Raw genomic sequence first — 23,070 nt, forward strand, 5'->3', positions numbered from 1 at the left:
ATATATATATATATATTCACTGAAAAAACCATAGGTTATAGACCATATATAGTTAGGAATTAGCATTTACAAAACCTTGAAAATTCACTGAAAAAACCATAGGTTATAGACCATATATAGTTAGGAATTAGCATTTAAAAAACCTTATTTTACTCACACAAAACCATTGAAATTCCATATATAGTTAGTTGCACTAACTATATATTGCGCACCCGCAATCCACTGCTGATGATGTCACATATTACATCATTCATGACATGGTCAGTGACATCACTGATGACATCACTGATGACATCTCAAATGACATCACTGATGACATCACTGATGACAACATCCAGTGACTATGTTTCTGTAAAGTTAAAATATGTCTTACATATTGAAGAATGAGTGGATGTATAAGTGTCTGGATGAAGGATTTAGTAGGTGCATGACTGAATGTATGAGTGAGTGATTAAATGTGTCTCACTGAGTGCATGGGTTAGTGACTAAACTGTCTTAATTTGTGCATCATTATGTCTGTTGTTCTGTAAACTGCTGCATGTGTTGATCAGTAGCTATATGAGTAACTATATGGGTTATTGATTGATTGCCCAAGTATTTGCATGGGAGACTGAGTGTGTGTGTGGCTGGCTGGGAGGTGTGTGACTCTGTACAGATCAATGTGTACTTGTATCAATGATTGTATAAGAGAGTAAGTATGTGTTAGTATATGGTTGAAAACGTAAGGTGCTCTATGTTTAACTGTATAGAGTAGAAAATGGAAGTGTGATTGATTCTTTACAGGACTGACTAGGTGTGTGAGTAACTCCATGGATGAGTGGCAGAGTGTGAGTGTCTGTATAGGTGTATGAGTGCATATGATAGTGTTCTAAACATGAGTGATTCTATGTATGAATGATTGTATGGGTGAATGAGTGAATGTGTGTGTAGACGTAGGAATCAGTGAGTACGTATGTAGTAACTAGTATTGGTGTGTCAATGGTTTCAAAAATTATACTCTGTTTTTAACACTGGGTGAAACAGAGGTTATATTAAAATGTGAGGAGATGCATTGTATTGTCACATGAATGATATCATCAGTGATGTGGTCATTGATGTCAAATGAGATGTCATCAGTGATGTCATCAGTGATGTCATTTGAGATGTCATCAGTGATGTCATCAGTGATGTCACTGACCATGTCATGAATGATGTAATATGTGACATCATCAGCAGTGGATTGCGGGTGCGCAATATATAGTTAGTGCAACTAACTATATATGGAATTTCAATGGTTTTGTGTGAGTAAAATAAGGTTTTTTAAATGCTAATTCCTAACTATATATGGTCTATAACCTATGGTTTTTTCAGTGAATTTTCAAGGTTTTGTAAATGCTAATTCCTAACTATATATGGTCTATAACCTATGGTTTTTTCAGTGAATTTCAATGGTTTTTTAATAGCAAATATCATAAGCTGTCGAATGTCAAGTACGTGGTAAGTGAAAACATTTTCGTGTTTATGCACACTGATCTGCTTTGAATGGTGCCCCCCCCCCCTCATTTCTATTACGAGTACTCTCTCTTTGCAGATAGTGAAAGGTAGTTAACGCAGGCCTTTGCCCCCGTTGTAATCCGTCGTGCCTGCTTCTCTCTCCATTTGATTGATTGTTATCCAAGTATTTACTGTTTTAGAATTAGTTCTCTTTGGTTCATTCTCTATTTACAAACAAACACAGAGTCGCAATACTCTGTTTAGTCTTTGCAGATAACGAAAAATCGTGTAAAAAAAAAGAAAAGGAATCGAGCAAAATCAGTAGGCCACTAATGGGATCTCTTTTTGACCTCGCTAAAATAGAAACATTAGGAACAACCCCTCATGACAAATACAAAACTAGTGAGATGAACTGAACTCCACACAATGATGGCTGCAAAACAGCTCGGCTCCGCCACCCACCCCGCCCAAAATAACGATAAAGAGCGGCTGCCATGATTGGTTGCGGAATGGCCACAACGGAGCTACGAAATGGTGCTGCTCTCATGCTAACCCCAGCTTCGGTCTGAAACATCCAGAAACACTGTAGACTACCAATTCGATCAGTTCCGGTAGCGCCCCAATGTAACCCGGTAGAGAAGAACTAGCCCTCCCCTCTTTGACTGATGGTTCTTGTTGCCTGTCCCTTCTGTTGTCATTTAACAGAACTATTTAGCCTGCTGAAAGGGGTTGTGTTTCGACCGCTGGTTGGTGGAGACATTTTGACTATATTCTGGACCTGCGTTGTCGCGTAATGCGTCATATGACGCGCCGCGTTAGCGCATCCGGAAGTCATCCGGGGCGCGCAGCGCGTAACGTAAGCATAACAAGTCATGTGACTTGTTAATAAAACTTTTCATTGGTTCATTTTACTTTTCTTATTCTAATTATGAAAGCCTTGGTCATATCACCTAAAAATTACGCTTTTAATTACTTCCGAACATTATTTTCTCTTAAATATATGTTATAATGTTCCAGGCTAATGTACTTTCCCGGAAATTTTACAACTGTCCTGCAAGTAAAATATATTCTTTTTTCGAGAAAAAGAGCGTTTCTTCGTCCCATGACGGAGCCGTTGAGCAAAAGAAGGTCGACCTGCTGTCTTAGTCGCCGATACGCCTGAATATGAGATTCTTATCGATCACTTTATGTTGCAGGAATAGAAAACACAACAGCCCTTGACCATTTATCTTTACTGCGTTCCTTCGTATTATACCTTTTACCCTTCATGTAATTGGTCTGCTTTATTTCACTTGCCTTTTAATGATTCTAAAACAGTGACTATTATTAAAAACTTTACCAATGTATACACTACTACCATGTTTTCTTTTAAAAACCTTTATTGTGAAAATTTCATTATACAAATACGAGCCTATAACCACGTGGGCCTGCCACGGAGCAAACTGTAATCGTATATGATGAATAGACATTTACACTGTAGAGGAACGTAACGGGCGGGCCATTAGGTTGCAAAAACTAAGGTGTCTAACAGTTACGGAATCGGTGGACGTACATTTTATAATTAAAATACGACAGGGCCAGTTACAATAAAATTATCTAGATATACATTTGCGGGCAAGTACCATGGGTGACGTTAATTCGAATTTTCAATAGTACAGTAATCAATAACACATCAGAACTTAATATCAATAGGGATGTCGAAATATTCAATCAATTCTCGTCCCCGCCCGCCATGTGCTTCAAAACTGCATACGTATCTCGTGATTTCAAGGTTCTGCAACCAGTACACAACAAGGAGTTACGAGTCCCATTTATTCCGGCGCCATTTTGGGCGAGGACGGGCAGGTCCAGGATGTAGTCAAAATGTCTCTACCAACCATCGACTATGATGATGTTCATATGCTGTATTTATTAGAGTAACACTCATCTGCCCACATGAAATTAATTTACCACAATCTAAACATGTCATTTTAATCTTTCCAAAGTTCTTCTAAATATTTGGGACCGTTTCCCTTGCCTCTGAAGCTCTCAGTGCCACTTCTTTGATGAATGTACTAGCAGGTCAGGGGTTCTCCTCCAAATCTCTCTTTTATGCAGCACTATAATTAATTGGTGCCACCTCTCCATATGACGATGCATGGTATAGTTACCACAACTATATATTTTTTCGGTTCCTCTGGAGAGTTCATCGTGGCAGATGAAGCGTGTAACATACCGGGCATTTACCTTTTTTTGCATGTACAGGAAAGGAAAAGAAAATCGAGCGTTCGAGTTCTTAGGTGTCCCAGGGCCATTTTAGTGGACCAGGCCCAAATCCAAAGAACAGCTATCTCACAGGCTAATGGGGCGACCCACGCCGAGTTTCAGCATTGTAGGATGACCACACAAGTACAGCAACTTGCTAGACATCACCTCGGTGCCATCCGGATCTCGGCGCCCCACTGCAGATGAAGTGCCTCTCAACTATGAAACCACCACGGTGACATCCGGATCTTGGCGCGTTGTGCTGCCTTCGGCCTATTCGCACATCGGTCCGCTACTGACGCCATCTCACAGGCTAATGGGGTGACCCACGCCGAGTTTCAGCATTGTAGGATGACCACACCAACTTGCTAGACATCACCTCGGTGCCATCCGAATCTTGGCATCTCAACGCCTAGTGGTATCTTCCATACAGAAAATATTGTTACGCTGCCTTTGGCCCCATTCGCACATCAGTCCGCAACTTAGACATCACCTCGATGCCATCCGGATCTTGGCATCTCAGCGCCTTGTGGTGTCAGTCAGAAAATATTGTTGCGCTGCCTTTGGCCCCATTCGCACATCAGTCCGCTACTGACACCATCTCACAGGCCAATAGGGCGCCCCACGCCGACTTTTACCATTGTACGATGGCCACACCAGTGGCACAACTTCCTAGACATCACCTCGGTGCCATCCGAATCTTGGCATCTCAACGCCTAGTGGTATCTTCCATACAGAAAATCTTGTTACGCTACCTTTGGCCCCATTCGCACATCGGTCCGCAACTTAGACATCACCTCGGTGCCATCCGGATCTTGGCATCTCAGCGCCTTGTGGTGTATTCTCTTCAGAAAATATTGTTGAGCTGCCTTTGGCCCCATTCGCACATCCGTCCGCAACTTACACATCACCTCGGTGCCATCCGGATCTTGGCATCTCAGCGCCTTGTGGTGTCTTCTACTCCGAAAATATAGTAGAAAATATTGTTGCGCTGCCTTTGGCCCCATTCACACATCAGTCCGCTACTGACACCATCTCACAGGCCAACAGGGCGCCCCACGCCGACTTTTACCATTGTACGATGGCCACACCAGTGCCACAACTTGCTAGACACCACCTCGGTGCCATCCGGATCTTGGCATCTCAGCGCCTTGTGGTGTCTTCAAATCAGAAAATATTGTTGCGCTGCCTTTGGCCCCATTCGCACATCGGTCCGCTACTGACGCCATCTCACAGGCCAACGGGGCGCCCCACGCCGACTTTCAACATTGTAGCATGGCCACAGAAGTGCGACAACTTACTAGACACCACCTCGGTGCCATCCGGATCTTGGCGCGTTGTGCTGCCTTCGACCTATTCGCACATCGGTCCGCTACTGACGCAAACTCACAGGCCAACGGGGCGCCCCACGCCGACTTTCAGCATTTTAGGATGGCCACACCAGTGCGGCAACTTACTAGACACCACCTCGGTGCCATCCGGATCTTGGCGCGTTGTGCTGCCTTCGGCCTATTCGCACATCGGTCCGCTACTGACGCAAACTCACAGGCCAACGGGGCGCCCCACGCCGACTTTCAGCATTGTTGGATGGCCACACCAGTGCGACAACTTACTAGACACCACCTCGGTGCCATCCGGATCTTGGCGCGTTGTGCTGCCTTCGGCCTATTCGCACATCGGTCCGCTACTGACGCAAACTCACAGGCCAACGGGGCGCCCCACGCCGACTTTCAGCATTGTAGGATGGCCACACCAGTGCTGCAACTTGCTGGACACCACCTCGGTGCCATCCAGATCTTGGCGCGTTGTGTTGCCTTCGGCCTATTCGCACATCGGTCCGCTACTGACGCCGCCTCACGTGCCAACGTATTTTCTCCTAATTTTACACCCTATGCCGCATAACAGGTCATGTGACTTGTTTATAAAACTTTTCATTGGTTCATTTTACTTTTGGTTTCCTAATGATGGAAGGCTTGATCATGTGACCTAAAAACAACACTTTTCATAGGATGAAAACTTTTTTTTTTCCCCAAACGATGAAAGCCCCACCTTGTTTCTGGATGTTTCAGACTGAAGCTGGCGTCAGCATGAAAGCACCACCATCTCGTAGCTCAGTCGTGGTCATTCCGCGAGCAATCATGGCAGCCGCTCCCCACCAGAAGCCTGCAGGAGTCGGAGCCCCCAAAACTTTTGATGAATTCTCAAGGCGGAGGGGACGCTTTCGAGAATGAGGTCCAAGACCTAGCAGACAAGCGTCCGATTTCCAAGGTGTCCCAGGGCCATTTCAGTGGACCAGGCCCAAAAAGGAAACAGCCTGCCGCCATTTTGAGAGTCCTGTGACAGCCGCCTATCGCTGCACCGCAAGAGTGGGCGCAACTCAGCTGAATTGCGGCTTTTGACACAGTGGACCAAAAACGGACGGAATGGCAACTGAAACGGTAAAGGGGCGCCCCACTACAACAGATGACACTCCACCTGGAGAGGCCCGTTCACGCCGCCTCCCCCGGGGCGCTCCACGCCGTTATTCGGAGCAGCATTGTAGGATACCAAAACCAGTGCGGCAACTTACTGGACATCACCTTGGTGCCATCGTTCTGCTGCCTTGGAACTATTCGCGCAACAGTTTGCTACTGATGACCCACCCCCCGCGACGCCCCATGCCGTTATTTGCTGGGTGGCAACTTACTAGACATCACTTTCGTGTCATCTAGATTTCAACGCGTTCTGCTGCCTTGGAACTATTCGCACAACAGTTTGCTACTGATGACCCACCCCCCGCGACGCCCCACGCCGGAAATCTGGACGTTGTGCTGCGTTGGGACTATTCGCACAGCCGACCGCTACTTCGTTGTTTTTCCCTAAAAATGTTTATATGTTATTACTATTTTTGTTTTCTTGTATATATTTATAAATTATTAAAGTTTTATAATCTTACTACTTTGTCGGAGTGCTATATATTTTTAATGTGACACATAATTGTAAAAACTTTGATGTACAAAGAGTCATCCCTGGAATCTTCTGCTTCAGGCTCGGTCCCCTCCCCAATCACAATACAGGATGGTTTTCAGATAATAGCAACGCTTCTGCTGTGACGAATCTCATCGAGTGTGGGCCTTGATCTACTATAACTCCTTTGAAGAGGGGTGATTCTTTACAGCTGTGGCCATAAACTACATCTGCAGGGCTAGCTGATACCCTAGGACCAGCCTGGACAATCGGACACAGAGGAAAAGGAGTGTCAGAGGGTGCGGTAGTGAATAGGGCGAAAGGGAGGTGTCGGGCGGGCACAGGGTGTGATTCTCAGGGAACAGCAGCGCAGATGGGGGAGGTTTATTACCCATGCATAAGACAGAGAGCGGGGGTGACCACTGCCTGGGGGAGATGTTTGCGAGGGTGGGGAGCCATGCTAAGGATCGACAGCGTGCACAGAGTGGGTCTGGTCAAGGCATCTAAAATGGCTGCCGTGCACGACAAAAGTGTGGCATTTGAAAAAAGACAAGATGGCGCAGACAATGTTTTTCAACACTTCCTGATTTCCTTCGAATCGAACGTTAACAGACGTTGGGGCATATTACCAAAGTTAAGCGATATTTATCCCTAACGATGCTTAGCAACGATTTTTTTACCGTCAGAAATTATCGCAGATAAACCTTGCTATTATCAAGGTTTATCGGAAATACGATAAAAAACGACCGCAATGCATTAATATCGCTGAAAACTCAGCGATATTCATGCATTACCGAGCTAATGCTCTTAGCCATGTTATCCACCTCCCATTGGATAACATGGCTAAGAACTGCTCAGGGCAGGTGGTAGCTTTTAGAGATATTCGCCCTTATCTCGAATATTTCCAAAAGTTGATAATAGGAGATAGCGATGTTAGCGACTGTTTCCAGTCGCTAACATCTTGGCATGCCCACTTTGCATGTCATTAGTGATAAATATCACTCACATGCAAAGTGGGGCCCAAGATGGTCGCTATCTTCTACTAGCCGTCGCTAACTGGTGTTAGCAACAGCTAGGTAATACACATATAATTTTATCTCCGCGAAGCGGAGCGCTGTTACAGATATATATCTTGTTTCTGAACGTTAATTTCTCAAAATGCACTGAAGCACATATATTGAGACCTAGCAAAGGCACATCGGGCTACCAGTCCCTACAATTTTGCCAAGTTTCGTGCAAATCCATTCAGCTGTTCGATCCTACCGAGAGACAAGATGGCGGCCGCTACGGACTGTTTGGAATGTTTACAGACACCGGAGAGCCAATCAGCTTCGCTTCGCAAAGCTCCGTAACGCGAAAAGTACGCGAAGCGGTGCGCTGTTACAGATATATACCTTTTTTTGAACGTTAATTTCTCAAAATCCACTGGAGCACATATATTGAGATCTAGCAAAGGCACATCGGGCTACCAGTCCCTACAATTTTGCCAAGTTTCGTGCAAATCCATTCAGCTGTTCGATTATTATTATTTTTATTTTTTTTTGCCCCGCGGGGCCCTTTTAAAACCTCCACATCAAACCTAGGGGGTGAGCGACAATGTACTATGCCCCCTTATGGTCATTTGCCCCTTCGCTTCGGCCTCCTCTTGTCTCTCGATCCTACCGAGAGACAAGATGGCGGCCGCTACGGACTGTTTGGAATGTTGACAGACGCCGGAGAACCAATCAGCTTCGCTTCACAAAGCTCCGTTGCGCGAAAAGTCCGCGAACCAGAGCGCTGCCCGGTCCGCTGTTACAGATATATATCTTTTTTAAACGTTCATTTCTCAAAATCCACTGGAGCACATATATTGAGACCTACAAAAGGCACATCGGGCTACCAGTCCCTACAATTTTGCCAAGTTTCGTGCAAATCCATTCAGCCGTTCGGGCTAAAAGTGAGGCCAACCGCCCTATGGAAAACTCAATGTTAAAAATACGTTTTGGGACCCCCCTTTTTTCTAGGCCCCCACTGGACGAACCCCCCCCAAATTTTCAAGGGCTGCTCAGAAACAAAATGTGCCATTTTCCTGAAAATTTCAGCCAATTCCGTCCACAAACGCCAAAGTTATTAGACATAGAATTTTCAAAAAACCCATAGAGAAAAAATCCTAACTATATATACCTACTGGCGACCGCCAGTAGGTAATATATATATATATATATATATATATATATATATATATATATATATATATATATATATTCACTGAAAAAACCATAGGTTATAGACCATATATAGTTAGGAATTAGCATTTACAAAACCTTGAAAATTCACTGAAAAAACCATAGGTTATAGACCATATATAGTTAGGAATTAGCATTTAAAAAACCTTATTTTACTCACACAAAACCATTGAAATTCCATTTATAGTTAGTTGCACTAACTATATATCGCGCACCCGCAATCCACTGCTGATCATGTCACATATTACATCATTCATGACATGGTCAGTGACATCACTGATGACATCACTGATGACATCTCAAATGACATCACTGATGACATCACTGATGACAACATCCAGTGACTATGTTTCTGTAAAGTTAAAATATGTCTTACATATTGAAGAATGAGTGGATGTATAAGTGTCTGGATGAAGGATTTAGTAGGTGCATGCCTGACTGTATGAGTGAGTGATTAAATGTGTCTCACTGAGTGCATGGGTTAGTGACTAAACTGTCTTAATTTGTGCATCATTATGTCTGTTGTTCTGTAAACTGCTGCATGTGTTGATCAGTAGCTATATGAGTAACTATATGGGTTATTGATTGGTTGCCCAAGTATTTGTATGGGAGACTGAGTGTGTGTGTGGGTGGCTGGGAGGTGTATGACTCTGTGCATAGATGTGTGAGCAGTTGATTCACTAGATGTATGGGTTCAAAAGTGCATGTGGAAACAGCTGTATGGGCGGTTGACTGTGTGCATGAGTGTATTGGTGAGTGAATGGATATCTCAGTGCTGCATGTCAAAGTAAGTACATATGTAAAACACAGTACATGTGAGAGTTGACATATATAAATAACTGTGCATAAGAGCCAGTGAATGTGTGAGTGGCTGTATGGATCACTGTGAACTTGTATCAGGGATTGTATAATAGAGTAAATATGTGTTAGTATATGTTTGAATAAGTAAGGTGTGTATAACTGTATAGTTGAGGAAATGGAGGTGTGATTGATTCTTTGCATGACTGACTAGGTGTGTGAGTAACTCCATGGATGAGTGACAGTCTGTGAGTGTCTGTTTACACTGAGTGTATCTAAGGTTATATTAGAGTCTGAAGAGGTTCATCGTATTATCACATGAATGATGTCATCAGTGATGTGATCAGTAATGTCAAATGAGATGTCATCAGTGATGTCATCAGTGATGTCATTTGAGATGTCATCAGTGATGTCATTTGAGATGTCATCAGTGATGTCATCAGTGATGTCATTTGAGATGTCATCAGTGATGTCATCAGTGATGTCACTGACCATGTCATGAATGATGTAATATGTGACATGATCAGCAGTGGATTGCGGGTGCGCGATATATATTTTTAATGTGACACATAATTGTAAAAACTTTGATGTACAAACAGTCATCCCTGGAATCTTCCGCTTCAGGCTCGGTCCCCTCCCCAATCACAATACAGGATGGTTTTCAGATAATAGCAACGCTTCTGCTGTGACGAATCTCATCGAGTGTGGGCCTTGATCTACTATAACTCCTTTGAAGAGGGGTGATTCTTTACAGCTGTGGCCATAAACTACATCTGCAGGGCTAGCTGATACCCTAGGACCAGCCTGGACAATCGGACACAGAGGAAAAGGAGTGTCAGAGGGTGCGGTAGTGAATAGGGCGAAAGGGAGGTGTCGGGCGGGCACAGGGTGTGATTCTCAGGGAACAGCAGCGCAGATGGGGGAGGTTTATTACCCATGCATAAGACAGAGAGCGGGGGTGACCACTGCCTGGGGGAGATGTTTGCGAGGGTGGGGAGCCATGCTAAGGATCGACAGCGTGCACAGAGTGGGTCTGGTCAAGGCATCTAAAATGGCTGCCGTGCACGACAAAAGTGTGGCATTTGAAAAAAGACAAGATGGCGCAGACAATGTTTTTCAACACTTCCTGATTTCCTTCGAATCGAACGTTAACAGACGTTGGGGCATATTACCAAAGTTAAGCGATATTTATCCCTAACGATGCTTAGCAACGATTTTTTTACCGTCAGAAATTATCGCAGATAAACCTTGCTATTATCAAGGTTTATCGGAAATAATATAAAAAACGACCGCAATGCATTAATATCGCTGAAAACTCAGCGATATTCATGCATTACCGAGCTAATGCTCTTAGCCATGTTATCCACCTCCCATTGGATAACATGGCTAAGAACTGCTCAGGGCAGGTGGTAGCTTTTAGAGATATTCGCCCTTATCTCGAATATTTCCAAAAGTTGATAATAGGAGATAGCGATGTTAGCGACTGTTTCCAGTCGCTAACATCTTGGCATGCCCACTTTGCATGTCATTAGTGATAAATATCACTCACATGCAAAGTGGGGCCCAAGATGGTCGCTATCTTCTACTAGCCGTCGCTAACTGGTGTTAGCAACAGCTAGGTAATACACATATAATTTTATCTCCGCGAAGCGGAGCGCTGTTACAGATATATATCTTGTTTCTGAACGTTAATTTCTCAAAATGCACTGAAGCACATATATTGAGACCTAGCAAAGGCACATCGGGCTACCAGTCCCTACAATTTTGCCAAGTTTCGTGCAAATCCATTCAGCTGTTCGATCCTACCGAGAGACAAGATGGCGGCCGCTACGGACTGTTTGGAATGTTTACAGACACCGGAGAGCCAATCAGCTTCGCTTCGCAAATCTCCGTAACGCGAAAAGTACGCGAAGCGGTGCGCTGTTACAGATATATACCTTTTTTTGAACGTTAATTTCTCAAAATCCACTGGAGCACATATATTGAGATCTAGCAAAGGCACATCGGGCTACCAGTCCCTACAATTTTGCCAAGTTTCGTGCAAATCCATTCAGCTGTTCGATTATTATTATTTTTATTTTTTTTTGCCCCGCGGGGCCCTTTTAAAACCTCCACATCAAACCTAGGGGGTGAGCGACAATGTACTATGCCCCCTTATGGTCATTTGCCCCTTCGCTTCGGCCTCCTCTTGTCTCTCGATCCTACCGAGAGACAAGATGGCGGCCGCTACGGACTGTTTGGAATGTTGACAGACGCCGGAGAACCAATCAGCTTCGCTTCACAAAGCTCCGTTGCGCGAAAAGTCCGCGAACCAGAGCGCTGCCCGGTCCGCTGTTACAGATATATATCTTTTTTTAAACGTTAATTTCTCAAAATCCACTGGAGCACATATATTGAGACCTACAAAAGGCACATCGGGCTACCAGTCCCTACAATTTTGCCAAGTTTCGTGCAAATCCATTCAGCCGTTCGGGCTAAAAGTGAGGCCAACCGCCCTATGGAAAACTCAATGTTAAAAACACGTTTTGGGACCCCCCTTTTTTCTCGGCCCCCACTGGACGAACCCCCCCCAAATTTTCAAGGGCTGCTCAGAAACAAAATGTACCATTTTCCTGAAAATTTCAGCCAATTCCGTCCACAAACGCCAAAGTTATTAGACATAGAATTTTCAAAAAACCCATAGAGAAAAAATCCTAACTATATATACCTACTGGCGACCGCCAGTAGGTAATATATATATATATATATATATATATATATATATATATATATATTCACTGAAAAAACCATAGGTTATAGACCATATATAGTTAGGAATTAGCATTTACAAAACCTTGAAAATTCACTGAAAAAACCATAGGTTATAGACCATATATAGTTAGGAATTAGCATTTAAAAAACCTTATTTTACTCACACAAAACCATTGAAATTCCATTTATAGTTAGTTGCACTAACTATATATCGCGCACCCGCAATCCACTGCTGATCATGTCACATATTACATCATTCATGACATGGTCAGTGACATCACTGATGACATCACTGATGACATCTCAAATGACATCACTGATGACATCACTGATGACAACATCCAGTGACTATGTTTCTGTAAAGTTAAAATATGTCTTACATATTGAAGAATGAGTGGATGTATAAGTGTCTGGATGAAGGATTTAGTAGGTGCATGCCTGACTGTATGAGTGAGTGATTAAATGTGTCTCACTGAGTGCATGGGTTAGTGACTAAACTGTCTTAATTTGTGCATCATTATGTCTGTTGTTCTGTAAACTGCTGCATGTGTTGATCAGTAGCTATATGAGTAACTATATGGGTTATTGATTGGTTGCCCAAGTATTTGTATGGGAGACTGAGTGTGTGTGTGGGTGGCTGGGAGGTGTATGACTCTGTGCATAGATGTGTGAGCAGTTGATTCACTAGATGTATGGGTTCAAAAGTGCATGTGGAAACAGCTGTATGGGCGGTTGACTGTGTGCATGAGTGTATTGGTGAGTGAATGGATATCTCAGTGCTGCATGTCAAAGTAAGTACATATGTAAAACACAGTACATGTGAGAGTTGACATATATAAATAACTGTGCATAAGAGCCAGTGAATGTGTGAGTGGCTGTATGGATCACTGTGAACTTGTATCAGGGATTGTATAATAGAGTAAATATGTGTTAGTATATGTTTGAATAAGTAAGGTGTGTATAACTGTATAGTTGAGGAAATGGAGGTGTGATTGATTCTTTGCATGACTGACTAGGTGTGTGAGTAACTCCATGGATGAGTGACAGTCTGTGAGTGTCTGTTTACACTGAGTGTATCTAAGGTTATATTAGAGTCTGAAGAGGTTCATCGTATTATCACATGAATGATGTCATCAGTGATGTGATCAGTAATGTCAAATGAGATGTCATCAGTGATGTCATCAGTGATGTCATTTGAGATGTCATCAGTGATGTCATTTGAGATGTCATCAGTGATGTCATCAGTGATGTCATCAGTGATGTCATCAGTGATGTCACTGACCATGTCATGAATGATGTAATATGTGACATGATCAGCAGTGGATTGCGGGTGCGCGATATATAGTTAGTGCAACTAACTATATATGGAATTTCAATGGTTTTGTGTGAGTAAAATAAGGTTTTTTAAATGCTAATTCCTAACTATATATGGTCTATAACCTATGTTTTTTTCAGTGAATATATATATATCCCAGACTTCTGTTTCTTCTAGTGCAGTCCTGCACAGGATAAAATAACGGATACAGACCACAATATCTTGCAGATGTTATTTATTTGGTGCTCGTGGACTCCATGACGTGTTTCGGCCCCTCGCTCAGGCCTTGCTCACATATCTATATATATATATATTACCTACTAGCGGTCGCCTGTAGGTAGTTATAGTTAGGAGCTATTTTCCATAGGAAATCCGCAACATTCTATTTGGAATAACTTTGGGGCCGGTTGACGAATCTTCGTGAAATTTTCAAACTTGGTGAGGCGCTCCGGTCTTTACCTATCCTGAAAGTATTCGGGTGAATCATGAAGCGGGCTGAGAAAAAAGGGGGTCCCAAAACGTGTTTTCCCCATGCAATTTCCAATAGGACCTTTAGCCGCAGCTACAGCCCGAACTGCTCAATGGAATTACTCCAAATTTGGCAACAAGGTATTCCTCAGTTCAGACTCGTGCCTTTTGCATAAATGGTGTCAATGTATTTAGTAGTTACTGAGAAAATGACAGTTAAAAGTACCTATATATATCTATGGCTGCGGTGGATCCGCGCACCCTTAGTGCACCATGAGCGTACCCTCCTGATCACGTGCTGAATGCTAATTGGATGTCAAGTGGTTGTCAGTAGAAACCAGGAAGTGTTGGCAGCCATTTTGTGCCTCGGTAGAAGCGAGGCTGAAGAAGTCAGAAGAACAAGTGTGCAAAACTTATTAAGGGGGCAAGGTAGAAATACCCTGACCCTCTAGACCTGTTTAAGGGGTCCCAGAAGGACTCCCTGGCCCTTGAGGGCCCTGGGGACCGCCACCCCCAGGGCCAGCTCCTCCAGTGTTCTGGGGTGCCCACCCCGGGACACTACTGTTTGCTACGAGAGGGCGGGAGTCTCCCGCCCTCCCATAGCAAACGTGGTTCGGATTTTGAAAGAGAGAGCAGAGAAACCTGCTCTCTCTTTCAAAATCCAAACCATATTGCTTTTCCACCCGGGGAGCTGCATGTTAGCCGCTCCCCATATGGAAAAGCAATGCCGTCTCCCGTAAGATGCGGGGAGCCGTCTGGGACCATGGGGGCATTGGGGCTCCCCACACAGTCCCCAATGTTATTTATAATTCCCGGGGATGGGGTCCACGGGGATAATAGTAATTAGTGATAGGGGTTATTTTTGTTACAGTAAAATTAGGAGTCGCGCACCCATCACGGCGCTCAGTGCAACCCCCTGGTGTGCACGCATTGTATGCATGATTCATAATCTGTAGAGTGCGCAACTCCAACGCGTTGTCTGCATGACCTCTAAGCGTTTGGTGCATAACTGTGATGCGTTGAGTGCACAACTCCAAGCAAAAAAATACATATTTTTTACAGATATACATCAAGTTCATGTGCTTAGTTCTTAGGTGGCTCCAAAAAGAGCCCGTGTGTTTATTGAGAGATTTTAGTACCTACAGGTAAGTACCTATGCAGAGTCTAAAGTTCAAGAGAAAGACTCATCTGTAAAATGTGCACCATCTCTTCTATAGATGCCATCCATATATAAACATAGATTGTTGTGGTAAATGGACCCCATTCTATTGTCTCGGACAAAAGCAGAAAAAGATGTATTCACATGTTTCCTAGCTTTCTCAATCTGTGGACAAAATTGATTGGGCCAGTTCCATTTCTGCCTTTGGCATATGTTAGAAAAGACAAAGCCAGTTTGGGGGAAAAGTGACATCAATTCTCCAAAGGTGTCCTTCATAAGCATTTCCAGACCTACCCCAGTCAAAGTGCCTAGGTCATTGTCACCACAGTGCACAATTATGAGGTCAGGGTGCTGGAGATGCAAAAAGGATTTAACCAATGGCATCAAATGGTGCCACTTTAACCCTCTCTGTCCAATCCATTTAATGTCTACATTTGGTAAACCTAGGTCTTTGTGAATTCCTTTGTTTTCTGCATACCTCTGGCTCCAGAAAATATAGTTGTGTCCCACAATCCACACTCTAAGCATCTTAAAGGGAAAACTAAGATGGTGGATAAGATACAGTTTTGAAAAAAGGAAATAAATGATTGGTTGTTTGACAACATTCTACACTGTTTTTTAAAAGCATATTCTTATTGGTGAACAACAACTGATTGAAAGGAACATTACATAAGATAAGCTGATGTGTTGAAAAGTCAAGCACACTAGCTGTTTTGATTAGCAACATTGTGTGATGAACCTTTGACCTGTGTGCTCAGTTAAGTGTTCCATGAACTGTTTCTATGGTAACAGGCAGAAGGCAGATTGGGGTAGGGTTCAAATTTATGTTGAAATGTGTAACCAATAGAAAGGTGTGTTTGCTTTTGATTTAATGTGGGAAGCAATGTGATCTTTACTTATTATTTTTGTGCAGGAAGGTGTCCCTTCCTGCACAAAAACAATCTCTGCATGACACGGACATCCTTGCACCATGGTGTAAGGGTGTCTGTGTCACCACATAGCTGCAGTTTAAACAGCTGTGCAGAGGGAAGCACCGACCTGTAACATATTTATATACATATATTGCATCTCTGTGCTTAAGAAATACCACAGCATGCTGTAGTTAAACACTTTACAGTGTCATGCCGCAGCACTTCTTATAGTTCTGCGCTTATGCATTCACCACACATCACAAATGCATTATTTCAGTGAATTATGCACTATGCATACATTCATCTAAACTTTCACACACTAGAATACAAGTTTAGCTCTTTTTTTAACCATAGTAGGTAGTTCTGAAAATAACTTATTTTTTTTGTTTTGTAGTTTTGTATTTTTTTAAACTAATTTTTTGATTTTTGGGGGGTTTTAATAAGAAAAAAACAACTGCAGGAAAAAAACTATGAACTTGAGGGGAAAATCAAAAAAAAAACTATCACCAATGATTCTCTAGTGCTCTACAACCAAATCAACAGACTGCTCTCCATAGCAGAGCAATCTATTACACTTAATACAGTGTATTTTTGCATTGGCAAATTGAGGACGAATGTCCAGATTTCCAGAAGACGTAGCAGCAGCAGAGGTGCTAGGAACTGCAGACGGAGGGGTTTGAGCCAATATTCTACATTCCTCCCTTGCCAAGTTCACAGGATGATGTGTTTTTAGATGTTTCAACATACTTGCGGTCTCGCAAGAGTATTCCCTATTGAGGTTACCTCTTGACAACACACTTTTGCAGATTTTGCATGTCACCTTCACTGCATCGACTTTCTTCTGTCCCTCTGGGAAAGAAAAAACTTCCAAACTACCGAGGTGTACCTCTCACGAGGTGGAGGTTCTTGAACAAATTCCTTATTTGAAGGGTTGTCTGAATCAGGTGGTAACTCCTGTCCTGAAACCATTGTAATTAATAATAGTTGTCCAATTTGCCAAAAAAGGTTTTTCTCAGCAGAGACATGTTTCTTCCAAGAAAGTCTGGAAAGAATGATTGAAATGGGTGGGGTCCTTCAATAGATACAGTAGGAAGTCTTATGAACCAATCAAATCTCTTTTTTTCTGGTCACATGGGGTCTGCGTAGGGTGCGCGCACGGAGCTCGCACCCAGCTCGCACCCAGCGCAACTTCGCAAAATTGCATTTAAAAGTAATGTAACTTTTTTGAAAGTTAAAGAATATTATTTTTATAATTACCTCAGATAATGTCTTGTCTTAATATTTATATTAAATATATATATATATATACGTTTTTGAACATTAAACATTTTTGCGGAGGTTGCGTACCCACCGCGTCCGATGCGCGTATGACGTCACGCGCAACCGCACAACCGTTGGGTCGCATAATACGTACATGTTGCTTGTCGCACATCATACGCGGATCCTACACAGCAATCCTAAAATGGTGGACACATTCCGGGCAGTAAATGAGAAGGGTGCGCTTTGAGTGCGCGACTCCACAAAAAAATAGAAAAAAAATAAAGAAAATAATGTAAATGTATTTAAATAAACATAAAATTATTAAAAAATATATATTTTTAATGTTTAAAAAAATATATTTTTATTAACTATGTCTAATGTAATTTAAAAAATAAGATATCTAAAAAATAGATTAAACAAATGTAAAACAATATGAAAAAAAAATATTTCATGAATTATCATTGAAAAAACCTTGAAAATTCGCTGAAAACACCATATGTTTCACACATGTTATAGTTAGGGATTAGCATTTAAAAACCTTAGAAATTCACTAAAAAAACCATAGGTGATGTCATCAGGGAAGTCATTTGAGATATCATCAGTGATGTCACTGACCATGCCATGAATGATGTAATATGTGACATCATCATCAGTGGATTGCGGGAGCGCGAGTTATAGTTAGTACAACTAACTATAACAGAGGAATTTCAATGGTTTTGTATGAGTGAAATGACCAGCTAACTATAACACCCCTAAAACCTATGTTTTTTTAGTGAATATATATATATATATATATATATATATAGATATATATACACACACACACACACTTATATATGAGGATTCCTTGTTCACATCTGCTGCTCCAAACAAACGAGAGCAGACCCAGGTATTGTGCATATCCTTTTCTTTTCTTCATGCACAAACAACCTCGCCATTACGTGTTTTGGCAGTTGCCTGCCTTGATCACATGACAAACACATATATATATATATATATGCCAGATTGACAAAGGCTTCATCTGAAGCCGAAATGCATCTCTTTTGCCTCGGGTCGTGGGTGACCCGATTTAATAAAAAGAAGCCTTTTACCTACAGCCTGGAGTCCGTGCCTGCTTCATTCGAATTTCTTTTGAAGTCGGTTGCTTCTTTCCGCGGCGGAAAAAGATGCCCCAGCATTGAAAGAGCACTCAACGGCGTCCTTGTACCATCAGGTCAGTGTTAGCCTCGTTGCAGCTCGCTCATCAGCTGCCTGTTACTTTCATCATGTCGCCGACGCTGACCTGATGGTACAAGGACGCCGTTGAGTGCTCTTTCAATGCTGGGGCATCTTTGTTGTACATGAATTCACGCGGCGGCCCGCCGCGGAAAGAAGCACCATTTCCTGCGAGGCGAAAGGCTGTGGAGAGGGAACCTTTCCTCTTTGTAAGCATGGCGCCCTTTGCTGATTTAAGCTCGCACTGACCCTGCCTACCTACTAAGGTTGATAAATGCTTTTAATTTTGAACTGACATTGAGCCCACTAAAGGAACTTAATTACACTCCCATGGAACTACGAGTCACACAATGCTGTGATTACTATAATCGTCAAGCTCTGCCCACTGGGGGCGTGTTTGTTAACTAAAACCTGCTTAATTGGGAGTGACTTTTCAATGCCGGTTTCTTTCCAGAGCCCATGAAGAAGAGGCGTTCAAGTCTCGAAACGTGTCGGCGACATGATGAAAGTAACAGGCAGCTGATGAGCGAGCTGCAACGAGGCTAACACTGACCTGATGGTACGAGGACGCCGTTGAGTGCTCTTTCAATGCTGGGGCATCTTTGTTGTACATGAATTCACGCGGCGGCCTGCCGCGGAAAGAAGCACCATTTCCTGCGAGGCGAAAGGCTGTGGATAGGGAACCTTTCCTCTCTGTAAGCACGGCGCCCTTTGCTGATTTAAGCTCGCACTGACCCTGCCTACCTCCTAAGGTTGATAAATGCTTTTAATTTTGAACTGACATTGAGCCCACTAAAGGAACTTAATTACACTCCCATGGAACTACGAATCACACAATGCTGTGATTACTATATTCGTCAAGCTCAGCCCACTGGGGGCGTGTTTGTTAACTAAAACCTGCTTAATTGGGAGTGACTTTTCAATGCCGGTTTCTTTCCAGAGCCCATGAAGAAGAGGCGTTCAAGCCTCGAAACGCGTCGGCGACATGATGAAAGTAACAGGCAGCTGATGAGCGAGCTGCAACGAGGCTAACACTGACCTGATGGTACGAGGACGCCGTTGAGTGCTCTTTCAATGCTGGGGCATCTTTGTTGTACATGAATTCACGCGGCGGCCCGCCGCGGAAAGAAGCACCATTTCCTGCGAGGCGAAAGGCTGTGGAGAGGGAACCTTTCCTCTCTGTAAGCACGGCGCCCTTTGCTGATTTAAGCTCGCAATGACCCTGCCTACCTACTAAGGTTGATAAATGCTTTTAATTTTGAACTGACATTGAGCCCACTAAAGGAACTTAATTACACTCCCATGGAACTACGAGTCCCACAATGCTGTGATTACTATAATCGTCAAGCTCAACCCACTGGGGGCATGTTTGTTAACTAAAACCTGCTTAATTGGGAGTGAATTTTCAATGCCGGTTTCTTTCCAGAGCCCATCAAGAAGAGGCGTTCAAGCCTCGAAACGCGTCGGCGACATGATGAAAGTAACAGGTAGCTGATGAGCGAGCTGCAACGAGTCTAACACTGACCTGATGGTACAAGGACGCCGTTGAGTGCTCTTTCAATGCTGAGGCATCTTTGTTGTACATATATATATATATTTATATATATATATATATGAATATTACCTACTGGCGGTCGCCAGTAGCTAGTTATAGTTAGAATCTTGTTTCCTTCCATAGGACAAGCATTTTTTGATTTACTAATAACTTTGTTGTTGTTTGATGAATCTGCGCAAAATTATCCACAAAAAAGGTCTATCCAGGTTAGCTCCTATCCAGAAAGTTTAGGGGTGATTAATCAAGCGGGGGCTAAGAAAAAAGGAGTGTCCCAAAAAGTATGAACTTTTATTACAGGCTACAGCCCGAATGACAAGATATTTGGCAAAAAGGTGGCGCTTGTTTCAGAAAATTACCTTTTTTTTTAAATGGTGTAAATCCGTTCAGTATTTGTTGAGACATTCAAAAAATAAAAGTCTGAAAATTAATTTCCCATAGGAAACTTTAACCAAGGCTACAGCCTGAGCTGCTGAATGGAATTACACTAACTTTGGCAAAAAGGTAGTGCTTGGTTCAGAAAGCGACTTTTTAAAAATGATGTAAATCAGTTCAGTAGTTGCTGAGAAATTGAAAAATTAAAGTTTCGATATCTGGAGCAGTGGTTGGTTTGCGCATTACTCCTGACCACAAGCTTCACTGTGATTGGCTGCTAACACTGCAAACCAGGAAGTGTTGGCAGCCATCTTGTGACTCGGTAGAACTGAGTCACAAGAAAACAGTCAAAAAAGATTAAAAAAGAAGAAAAGGGGGCAGGGTAAAAACACTCTGACCCCCTAGTCCTGCTCAGGGGGTGCCACAAGGACCCCTAGGCCCCCAATTTTCTTTTTTTTTAAACAGCCGAATGCACTCTGGGCGCCCGAATCCGGACATAAAAATAAAAAAAATGAATTGGGGGTCCCCCCCTTTTTTAAAATGAGCCTCTGGGTGGGCCATGTTCTGGGGGCAATCCTATAATTATATTGCAGGGGCCTGTAGGGCCTCCACAGCCTCGGGGACCGCCACCTCCCTGGGGTGATACAAATTAGGTGTGGGAGGGCACACAGCCCTCCCGCAGCCCCGGGGACTGCCACCTCCCCGGGGCTTATTTTGGAATTAGTGGTGGGCCTCTGAGGCCCCCCAACCCCGGAGACCGACACCCCGGGTCTTTAATTAAATATCCAGTGGGGGCCTCGCAGGCCCCCCAAAATCCCAGGGACCACCACCTCCCAGGGCTTTGAAAATAGAGGAGGTGGGCAGTGTGCCACCCTCCTGGAGCCCTTGATGGCCTTGGGGACCCACACCCGGGACATTGCTGTTTGCTATGACAGGGTGGAAGCACGTCTCCTACCCTGTCATAGAAAACCCTGGTTTGCTTCGTTGAAGGGGGAGGAGGAAAACCTGCTCTCGCTTCAATGAAGCAAAGCAGGATTGCTTTTTGGCAATGTTTGCTCCTCCCCTTGCCCAAAAGCAATGCCGGCTCCCAAAGGAGGCGGGAGGCTGGCAGGACCATGGGGCGTTGGGGCTCCCCCCACGGTCCACACAAGAGAGGCAAGGCACCAGGGGATGGCCCCTTCCCCTTTTAAAAAAATAAATAAATATGGAGTTTTGGGCATCCCTCCGGGGGTGGTCTCCCTGAGCCAAATGTAAATTAATGAGAGTGAACTTTTTTTATTTTTTTAAATTGGAGTCCAACTCTAGCTCGGCTTTCAGCTTGTCCCCATAGTGTGAACACAAGGGGTGCGCGGCTGTCAGCACGGCCCCCTAGTGTGAGCACAAAGGGTGCACAGCTCTCAGCGTAGCCCTCTAGTTTGAACACAAAGGGTGCACAGCTCTCAGCGCGGCCCCCTAGTGTGAACGTGATGGATGCGCAGCTCTCTAATGTGAACCCGATGAGTGCGCAGATCTCAGCAAGGCCCCTTGTGTGCACGCAATGGAGGCACAGCTTGCAGCATGGCCCCCTATTGTGAACACGATGGGTGCCCCCCTCAAAGCATCAATATATATTTTTTTAAATTGTAAAGCTAGGTTATATTTTCGGTTACTAGGTGGCTCCAAAAAGAGCCCTTGTTTTTATTGGGAGATATTTGTAGCTACATGTAAGTGCTGATGCAGAGCCTTAGGTTGTTGAGAAGGACTCTATTTCCCTTATCTCTGAAGTGTACACCATCGCTCCTGTAGATGCCATACATATCGAAACGCAGATTGTTGTTGTATATGGAGCCCATCCTATGGTCTCTGAGATAAGCAGAAACAGCGTTATTGACATTTTTACTAGATTTCTCAATTTGTGGACATAATTGATTGGACTACTCCCATTTCTGTCTTTGGCATATGTTAGAGTACACAAAGACAGTTTGGGGAAAAGCAACATCAGTTCTGCAAAGGTGTCCTTCATTAGCATTTCCAGTCCTATCCCAGTCAATGTGCCTATGTCATTGCCACCGCAGTAGACAATCATGAGGTCAGGGGGTTGGAGATGTAAAAGGTTTTTAACCAAAGACATAAATTGGTGCCACTTTAATCCTCTTTGTCCAATCCCTTTATTGTTCACATTTGGTAAAGCTAGATCTTTGTCAATATATCTGTGTTCAATATACCTTTTGCACCAGAAAACATAGCTCTGTCCCAAAATCCACACTCTAAGCATCTTGAAGGGCAGTCTTAATACACTAAAAAGATGCATGTAGCTCCAGTAGGCAGTTGGTAGAATGAGAGGTACCTAAAATGGTGGATAAGATGCAGTTTTTGAAAAAGAAGAGGAATGATTGGTT

The sequence above is a fragment of the Lissotriton helveticus genome, chromosome 7 (assembly GCF_964261635.1).
Source record: "Lissotriton helveticus chromosome 7, aLisHel1.1, whole genome shotgun sequence".
Taxonomy (NCBI): Eukaryota; Metazoa; Chordata; class Amphibia; order Caudata; family Salamandridae; genus Lissotriton; species Lissotriton helveticus.